The sequence below is a fragment of the Bison bison genome, unplaced genomic scaffold (assembly GCF_000754665.1).
Source record: "Bison bison bison isolate TAMUID 2011002044 unplaced genomic scaffold, Bison_UMD1.0 scf7180017860560, whole genome shotgun sequence".
Taxonomy (NCBI): Eukaryota; Metazoa; Chordata; class Mammalia; order Artiodactyla; family Bovidae; genus Bison; species Bison bison.
In genome coordinates, this window is record NW_011491132.1 from 3,808 (window position 1) to 10,772 (window position 6,965).

At 42.0% G+C, this 6,965-nt stretch overlaps 1 pseudogene; it reads right to left on the reverse strand.

Annotated features, from left to right (window-relative positions):
* Nucleotides 1-3,892: 3,892 nt before the first annotated feature.
* Nucleotides 3,893-5,369, reverse strand: LOC104982800 (annotated as a pseudogene).
* Between the last annotated feature and the right edge of the window lie 1,596 nt (nucleotides 5,370-6,965).

Below are 6,965 nucleotides of genomic sequence, written 5' to 3' on the forward strand. Positions count from 1 at the left end.
TTATATTTCCTCCAAGAGCATCTGGCTCTAAAGTTTCACTCCAGAGGTCTTGCCCCCCAGGAATCTCTTACCATGCAGCACTAATGTCCTTAGGCAGCATCAAGACCCAGGGGGCCATCTTATTGGTGTGAAGCAGGAGATCTCTTGTCCTATTAGGTAGAGCACAAGAGAATTCCCCGTGGAGCCTCCCTTATGAAAGGCCATGGTTACAGAGAGATCACCCTCTTGACTAGGGGAGCCACTACTCTAGGCATAAACCCCCCAAATTTGCCAACCCTGAAGGTTGTTGTCCTTCCAATCAAACTGTCCTCTTTTACAAAGCCCTTTCTTCATAGCTCAATTGGTAAAGAATCTGCCTGCTATGCAAGGAGACCCCTGTTTAATTCTTGGGTCAGGAAGATCCCCTGGAGAAGGGAAAGGCTACCCATTCCAGTATTCTGGCCTGGAGAATTCCATGGACTACAGTCCATGAGGTCGAAAAGAGTTGGACACAACTGAGCCACTTTCACTTTCACTTTCCTCTTGAACTCTTCAAATATCTACTGAATTATTTGAACAACTACACCTCACAGAACTGGTCACCACCTGCTTCCTTTCAAGTTCTACACAAATCTTTTAGTACATAAGACTGGAATGTGGGGATGTTGTCAGTACTGAGTCAGTTGAAATGAATATTTATTGTTAATATCCTGCCACATGCACCCTAGGCCTCTCACATAAACTTCAGTTTAAAATTTCAGTGTCAGACCCTCCCTTTGACTCTGATACTCACCCTGTCACAAACCTAATTGAAGGCTGTCACTTCTGAGTCTACCCTGGTGGTCTCACCTCCAGACCCTAACTTTCCTCTTTCTGCAAAGAAAGGGGCTTATCATCCCATCATCCACATGCACACATCCTATACATCCTTCAGAGTAGACCTCAAACCTGGAATTCTTCCTCAAGTCTTCTCCTATGAATCCTACTTTCCCCAACTACGGATCATGGCTGTGGCATATTTCAACCATAGGAATAGTACACACAGTGAGTACGGGAACTTCCTGAGACCTCAGGGTTCAGAACCACCTTCAGAGAAAACTGGGATATGATGAAAGTAAAGCTAATCTAATGGTCAAGAATTCTCGCATCAAGGAAAAGATGATACCTATATGATTCACTTCAATTACTCATTTTTCTTCTGAGTATGTTTTACCTTCAAAAATAGAATATAGGTTTGAGAGAAACGAAATCAACTCCTTTAAGTTGCATCTTCATTAGGTCCTAACACAAGCCTAGAAACACACAAGCTAACTGACTTCATAACGCTTCTGCAAATCCCTGAGAGAAAATATCATCCAAATGGTTCATAAAGGAAATATGTCTGGGCAGTGCATGATTGTTCACTCTCTAGAGATAATGTAGCACTGATGAATCACTCACAAGGAACTAACTATAAACATAAGATTCTTTTATAGCAAATAGCAGTTGGGGCCCACAGTGTTATTTCACATATACTATGAATGTTTCTCACAACAGACTTTTCTTCCACGTTGTCTTACTCCATTCATAGTATTTGTGATGAACCTTAGAATGAGCAGGTATTTGAGATGTTATTTTCTTGAGATTTAATCTCCAATCCCTGTGTCCTTAAGTTTCATGGATGCAGTAAACACTGTCACTTTCACAGACAAAACAAAAGACAGCTGTAAAAATTCCAGATATTTGAGTTTGAGTTGTCTACCATATGTGTTTTAATATACACTCATCTCTGTATCACTGAAGTTTTGTAATGATTTTAGCAAGAGAGAACCTTTAATGTGTTCACTGCCAATGTCACAGTCTATGTGGGTAAAATTTTCCCAGAGATTTCAATAGTCACATGAGACTTTCCTGCTGTCAGGGGATTGAAAAAAATAAAAATCAGGGAATGCTTTCAAATAGAAAAAGAAGTAGGTATCATAAGATGTATCCATCAGGATTCTAGCAGAAAAAAGATGGTCTGTAGTGACATAATTGAATCTGAGTCTACTGAAGAGGCTTCCTATGAGTGATGGATACAAGGTTTGGAAATGACAAGGGAGAGGTCCAGTAACAGTGAGGAAATTGTATCAGTAACCTAAGTGGTGAACAAAAGGCGGAATCCAGAAGGAGAGTTGGGTGGAGAGATCTCAAGGAGAGGAGCTATGACCTTCAACTTAGGGGAAGCAACTACTCAGAGATGACACCACAGGGAGAAAGGCAGGAGAACAGATATACTGATCTTGCTTTTCTACCTTCAAGAGATCTCCTGCTTGGATTTCCTTTGGCAGAAACCAAGCAGAGGACTGACAGCAAGAGATCCCACTGATGTAGTCCATGCAGATCAGCCTTCCAGGCAACAAGTTAGATTGAAAGGGAGAGGTGGGGGTGAAGTGTGGACGTGCAGAGGCAAACGAAAACTATTTGATAGAGAAGAGGTTTTTATATTACAGTTAGGAGCACTTGAAGTTAGGACAGTACCTTAAAAGAGGGAGAGAGCCCACTGGTGGGGTTGGACCAGTGTCTTGTGAAAGTTTCCTAGTTGGAAGGACTTGTGCCTCTGCTCTGGTGGATGGAACTGGACCTTGTCTCTCTGAAAGGCAGTGCTGTGCCTAGAAGTGTGTGTTCGGGTGTCTATGGGCTTGATATGGCTTTGGGCAGTCCTTCTGCTAATGATCAGGGTTGTGTTTCTGTTTTGCAAATGGTTTGGCGTGAAGTGTCCAGGACTGGAGATTTCGGGTCTTTGGGTGGGGCTTTATCTTAGTGTTTATATGGAGGCCTTTAGGAGAGCTCCTGTCAATTAACGTTCCATTAGCAAATGTGCTGTTTGATGCAGAGATCTCAAATCCCTAGGTTGTGCTCTGTGACAACCAACAGGGGTGGAAAGGGGGTTCAAGAGGGAGGGGACATATGTGTACCTATCACTGATTCATGTTGAAATATGGAAGGAACCAACATAATACTGGAGAGCAATTTCTTCCAATTAAAAAAATTAAGATGTCTAAAAAGATTGAACTAGTGCCTTTGAAAGAGCTTTAAAAGCCAGCAGATATGAATCAAAATTCAGCTCTATTGATCTCTAGGCAAAAATTCAGATGGCTCTATTCAAATTACTTACAGTCCTGAGACTCACTGTCATCTTTTCTATAAGGTTGTTATAATAATTAATTTAAATAAAATGACATATAAAATATTTATGTATAGAATAACAGTCATGTTAATCTGTACTATACTTAGATGGCATTGATAGCAAAAAAAATAAAAAACAAAAAGAGAGAGATACATTTAATAGCAAAAAGAGAAGAGAATAAAACAAGAGAATTTGCCAACTTCCACAGCTCCATGAACCATAGAGTAATGGTGCCAGAGAAGCCCATGCTTCACAAACAAAGTTCTCATAGGTGTAGATTCAAATAATATACTAGTTACTAGATCATTGGGGCCTACACTTAACATAGGCAATGTTTCTTATTTGAATTTTCCCAAATTGAATCTTTGAACTCTACAAAATGGATCATTACCTGGTTATGTCAATTTCATAAACTCTTAAATTTATTGGCATTGTGTGGAAGGACAGGTAGGAGCCAGGAGTGCTGGGGAATGAGCTGGAAAGTTATTTAATTCTGGTTAACTCTTACTGCATGGGTTTCCCAGATGATGCTAGTGGTAAAGAATCCCCCTACCAATGTATGAGATGTAAGTAATGTGGGTTTGACCCCTGGTTCAGGAAGATCCCCTGGAAGGTGGCATGCAACCCACTCCAATATTCTTGCCTGGAGAATCCCACGGACAGAGGAGCCTGGTGGGCTACAGTCCATAGGGTCGCAAAGAGTAGGACAGGATTGAAACAACTTAGCCTGCTTGCATGCAGTCCTCACTGCATAACAAATCATCCCAAAACATAGTGGTTTAAAAGAATAGCAATCATTTATTTTTCTCATGAATCTGCAATTTGGGCAGGACCCCATGGGGAAGACTCATCTTTGCTCTTTGCAGTTTCATCAGTTGGCAGCTGAAGAATCCACTCTATGTTGCCTCACTTGCAAGGCCAGCAAGATGATTCTGGATGGCAGATGAAATGTCAGCCAGGGGAGTGGAGCAGTGACTTCAGGTTCTCTTCATGGGGGCGACTTGGGCTTCTACTCAGGCTTCCTCACAACAGGGTGGGCAAATTCCAAGGGTAACCAATGTGGAAGAGCAAGGAGGCATTTTCCCTATCTAATCTTAGAAGTCATATGGTGTTCCTTCAACCACCTACTATTTCTCAAAGCAGTCACAAAATTCCTCCAATTTCAAGGTTAGGGACATAGACCCATAGCTCAAGGGAGAGAGATCATAAGAGGATTCAGATTGTAAGAAGTCAGAAGATAGGGTTTTAACCATCTTTGGAAAATAAACATTACCGCATTAACAAGGTTTAGTAAACTGAGGAGTAAAAATAAACTTTATACTACCACAACATGTGCCATATTTTTGAAAGCACATTTCTAATCATGTTGAATGAAACTTGAAATATATTCATCTCAGCTTCTCCCCTCATATTTTTCATTCATTCATCATGCTTCTGCATTAGCAACTTTATTTGTTTCTCCTTTTCTGCTGGTTGTTTATGGGCATATTCCTTTTCTACTAGTTTAATTTTGTTTTGTAATTCATCAACATAGACTTTCTTCAAGTGTTCCTCCTGCTGTCTCAGCTTTTGGTCTATGTTCTTGTAAATGGGGTCAGAAAAGTAAGCCCCTTGGTTGTTCTGCACCGTCTTGTCTATCAGCTCCACCAGCTCCTGCACCTGAGCTTCCTTCTCAGCCTGCTCTGTGTTCTTGCTGTTACTGATGGCACAGCGGCGGTCTCCACACTCCTGGAGGAGGCTTCGTAGGTTTACATCTGCATCCTTCAAAAAGTCGCTCAGGCTCTGGTCCCCCAGTTCATCTCTGCGAGTGAATAAGATGATCATATACTTCATGGCTGCTTTCCCAAACAGATTCTTGACCAATGCCACGGTTTGCTGCTCTTCCTGTGTGTGGCGGCCCAGCCTCAGGACCAAGACGATGGCATGAGGCCCGGGACAGGAGGCGAGGACACATCGGCTGATTTCCCTGCAGGTGGTGTTCAGGCTCTCCTTGGTGTCAAAGAGCCCTGGGGTGTCAACAACGAGAAGCTCTCTCCCCTTCCGTTTCAGGGATGCTTCTGACAAGTTTTGGTAACAGCTTGGGCAGCAATCTCAGACTCGAGTGCTTTTCCCCCCAGTATGGTGTTTGCAGTCGCACTTTTCCCACTTTTGGTCTTCCTGACGAGCAGGATCCTCAGAGCGTTGTTTGGCGTGGCAGCCATATTTACATTAAGAGATTTTGGTGCACAGGCACCCACACCACTTTAAGAAAGGGTAGGAGAGAGGAAAATGGTCAATTTAGGTAAGTAGGAACCATTCCCACTCTCTTTCCCCCTCTTTCTTTTCCTCCCTGAAAGTTTCTAATGTTCTCTTATGCATATTGACCCCGGTAGAGACAGAAAATTTAAACAGTTGAATTGTTATTTAAGAAATAACCAAGTAGTTAGAGTGTCCCCACAAAAGTGTCAGGTCCTGATGGTTTCCCAGGGAACTCATGAAACCTTTAAAGACCTGATAATCTCAGTGTTACTCAAACTATTCCTGATCACATAGCTATGAAGGAAAATGTTCAGTTTTTTCTATGAAGCAAGTGTAATGTTAACTCCAAAAGCTAACAAAGATTTCACAATAAGTAAAGCTATAGACATGTCTCATGTATAAATATTGGTAAAAAGTTCTAAATAAATTATTAGATGTGAAAAGCAGTATCACATGAGTAAGTATGATTCTTTTAGGAATACTAGGGTGATTCAACATGTGGATTTTGACTGTTACAATACATTCCATTAAGAGGTTAAGAAGAAAAGTAACTAGATGCAGAAGAGTCATTTGGCCAAATTCAATCCTGCTTCATGTTTAAAGCAGTTCATAAAATTTAGGTTAATTGATTCTTCTTTAATGTGATTATATATATATTTAAAATTTTTGATCACTTGCTTTTTCATGCAACTAAAATTGTTTGTTGTTCAGCCACTAAGTTGTGTCCAACTCTTTTGTAGCCTGCCTGGCTTCTCTGTCCATGGCATTTCCCAAGCAAGAATACTAGAGTGGGTTGCTATTTCCTTCTCCAGAGTATCTTCCTGACCCAGGGATCCAACCCAAGTCTCCTACATTGGCAGGCAGATTCTTTGCCATTGAGCCACCTGACTCAGTTGGTGAACCAGCTGGGACCTAATAGCTCAACTGGTAAAGAATTTGTCTGCAATGCAGGAGACTCCGGTTTGATCCCAAGATTGGGAAGATCCCCTGGAGAAGGGAAAAGCTACCCACTCCAGTATTCTGGCCTGCAGAATTCCATGGACTGTATAGTCCATGTGTTTGCAAAGAGTTGGACATGATTCAATGACTTTCACTTTTCACAGCTGGGAAACCCAGCAACTAAAGCAATTGACTATAAAATTTATTTGGATGAAGAAAAAAAAATTAGCCTGGGCAATGAAGCCAAAAAAAAAAAGAGGGAAGATTAGCTTTCAGTTCAGTTCAGTCACTCAGTCATGTCCGACTCTTTGGGACCCCATGAATTGCAGCACCCCAGGCCTCCCTGTCCATCACCAAGTCCTGGAGTTCACTCAAACTCATGTCCATCGAGTCGGTGATGCCACCCAGACATCTCATCCTCTGTCGTCCCCTTCTCCTCCTGCCCGCAGTCCCTCCCAGCATCAGGGTCTTTTCCAATGAGTCAACTCTTCACATGAGGTGGTCAAAGTATTGGAGCTTCAGCTTTAGCATCAGTCCTTCCAAAGAACACCCAGGACTGACCTCCTTTAGAATGGACTGGTTGGATCTCCTTGCAGTCCAAGGGACTCTCAAGAGTCTTCTCCAACACCACAGTTCAAAGCATCAATTCTTCAGTGCTCAG